The sequence below is a fragment of the Microplitis mediator genome, chromosome 6, assembly GCF_029852145.1.
Source record: "Microplitis mediator isolate UGA2020A chromosome 6, iyMicMedi2.1, whole genome shotgun sequence".
Lineage (NCBI taxonomy): Eukaryota > Metazoa > Arthropoda > Insecta > Hymenoptera > Braconidae > Microplitis > Microplitis mediator.
The window spans coordinates 23893170-23896787 of record NC_079974.1 but is presented as its reverse complement, the minus strand read 5'-3'; positions in this window follow the sequence as shown (position 1 = coordinate 23896787).

The window sequence follows — 3618 nt, the reverse complement described above, 5'->3', positions numbered from 1 at the left end:
ATTACTCTGGGGTATATATGGATTTTATATGTTATTTGTATGGTATTACTCTGGGGTATATATGGATTTTATATGTTATTTGTATGGTATTACTCTGGGGTATATATGGATTTTATATGTTATTTGTATGGTATTACTCTGGGGTATATATGGATTTTATATGTTATTTGTATGGTATTACTCTGGGGTATATATGGATTTTATATGTTATTTGTATGGTATTACTCTGGGGTATATATGGATTTTATATGTTATTTGTATGGTATTACTCTGGGGTATATATGGATTTTATATGTTATTTGTATGGTATTACTCTGGGGTATATATGGATTTTATATGTTATTTGTATGGTATTACTCTGGGGTATATATGGATTTTATATGTTATTTGTATGGTATTACTCTGGGGTATATATGGATTTTATATGTTATTTGTATGGTATTACTCTGGGGTATATATGGATTTTATATGTTATTTGTATGGTATTACTCTGGGGTATATATGGATTTTATATGTTATTTGTATGGTATTACTCTGGGGTATATATGGATTTTATATGTTATTTGTATGGTATTACTCTGGGGTATATATGGATTTTATATGTTATTTGTATGGTATTACTCTGGGGTATATATGGATTTTATATGTTATTTGTATGGTATTACTCTGGGGTATATATGGATTTTATATGTTATTTGTATGGTATTACTCTGGGGTATATATGGATTTTATATGTTATTTGTATGGTATTACTCTGGGGTATATATGGATTTTATATGTTATTTGTATGGTATTACTCTGGGGTATATATGGATTTTATATGTTATTTGTATGGTATTACTCTGGGGTATATATGGATTTTATATGTTATTTGTATGGTATTACTCTGGGGTATATATGGATTTTATATGTTATTTGTATGGTATTACTCTGGGGTATATATGGATTTTATATGTTATTTGTATGGTATTACTCTGGGGTATATATGGATTTTATATGTTATTTGTATGGTATTACTCTGGGGTATATATGGATTTTATATGTTATTTGTATGGTATTACTCTGGGGTATATATGGATTTTATATGTTATTTGTATGGTATTACTCTGGGGTATATATGGATTTTATATGTTATTTGTATGGTATTACTCTGGGGTATATATGGATTTTATATGTTATTTGTATGGTATTACTCTGGGGTATATATGGATTTTATATGTTATTTGTATGGTATTACTCTGGGGTATATATGGATTTTATATGTTATTTGTATGGTATTACTCTGGGGTATATATGGATTTTATATGTTATTTGTATGGTATTACTCTGGGGTATATATGGATTTTATATGTTATTTGTATGGTATTACTCTGGGGTATATATGGATTTTATATGTTATTTGTATGGTATTACTCTGGGGTATATATGGATTTTATATGTTATTTGTATGGTATTACTCTGGGGTATATATGGATTTTATATGTTATTTGTATGGTATTACTCTGGGGTATATATGGATTTTATATGTTATTTGTATGGTATTACTCTGGGGTATATATGGATTTTATATGTTATTTGTATGGTATTACTCTGGGGTATATATGGATTTTATATGTTATTTGTATGGTATTACTCTGGGGTATATATGGATTTTATATGTTATTTGTATGGTATTACTCTGGGGTATATATGGATTTTATATGTTATTTGTATGGTATTACTCTGGGGTATATATGGATTTTATATGTTATTTGTATGGTATTACTCTGGGGTATATATGGATTTTATATGTTATTTGTATGGTATTACTCTGGGGTATATATGGATTTTATATGTTATTTGTATGGTATTACTCTGGGGTATATATGGATTTTATATGTTATTTGTATGGTATTACTCTGGGGTATATATGGATTTTATATGTTATTTGTATGGTATTACTCTGGGGTATATATGGATTTTATATGTTATTTGTATGGTATTACTCTGGGGTATATATGGATTTTATATGTTATTTGTATGGTATTACTCTGGGGTATATATGGATTTTATATGTTATTTGTATGGTATTACTCTGGGGTATATATGGATTTTATATGTTATTTGTATGGTATTACTCTGGGGTATATATGGATTTTATATGTTATTTGTATGGTATTACTCTGGGGTATATATGGATTTTATATGTTATTTGTATGGTATTACTCTGGGGTATATATGGATTTTATATGTTATTTGTATGGTATTACTCTGGGGTATATATGGATTTTATATGTTATTTGTATGGTATTACTCTGGGGTATATATGGATTTTATATGTTATTTGTATGGTATTACTCTGGGGTATATATGGATTTTATATGTTATTTGTATGGTATTACTCTGGGGTATATATGGATTTTATATGTTATTTGTATGGTATTACTCTGGGGTATATATGGATTTTATATGTTATTTGTATGGTATTACTCTGGGGTATATATGGATTTTATATGTTATTTGTATGGTATTACTCTGGGGTATATATGGATTTTATATGTTATTTGTATGGTATTACTCTGGGGTATATATGGATTTTATATGTTATTTGTATGGTATTACTCTGGGGTATATATGGATTTTATATGTTATTTGTATGGTATTACTCTGGGGTATATATGGATTTTATATGTTATTTGTATGGTATTACTCTGGGGTATATATGGATTTTATATGTTATTTGTATGGTATTACTCTGGGGTATATATGGATTTTATATGTTATTTGTATGGTATTACTCTGGGGTATATATGGATTTTATATGTTATTTGTATGGTATTACTCTGGGGTATATATGGATTTTATATGTTATTTGTATGGTATTACTCTGGGGTATATATGGATTTTATATGTTATTTGTATGGTATTACTCTGGGGTATATATGGATTTTATATGTTATTTGTATGGTATTACTCTGGGGTATATATGGATTTTATATGTTATTTGTATGGTATTACTCTGGGGTATATATGGATTTTATATGTTATTTGTATGGTATTACTCTGGGGTATATATGGATTTTATATGTTATTTGTATGGTATTACTCTGGGGTATATATGGATTTTATATGTTATTTGTATGGTATTACTCTGGGGTATATATGGATTTTATATGTTATTTGTATGGTATTACTCTGGGGTATATATGGATTTTATATGTTATTTGTATGGTATTACTCTGGGGTATATATGGATTTTATATGTTATTTGTATGGTATTACTCTGGGGTATATATGGATTTTATATGTTATTTGTATGGTATTACTCTGGGGTATATATGGATTTTATATGTTATTTGTATGGTATTACTCTGGGGTATATATGGATTTTATATGTTATTTGTATGGTATTACTCTGGGGTATATATGGATTTTATATGTTATTTGTATGGTATTACTCTGGGGTATATATGGATTTTATATGTTATTTGTATGGTATTACTCTGGGGTATATATGGATTTTATATGTTATTTGTATGGTATTACTCTGGGGTATATATGGATTTTATATGTTATTTGTATGGTATTACTCTGGGGTATATATGGATTTTATATGTTATTTGTATGGTATTACTCTGG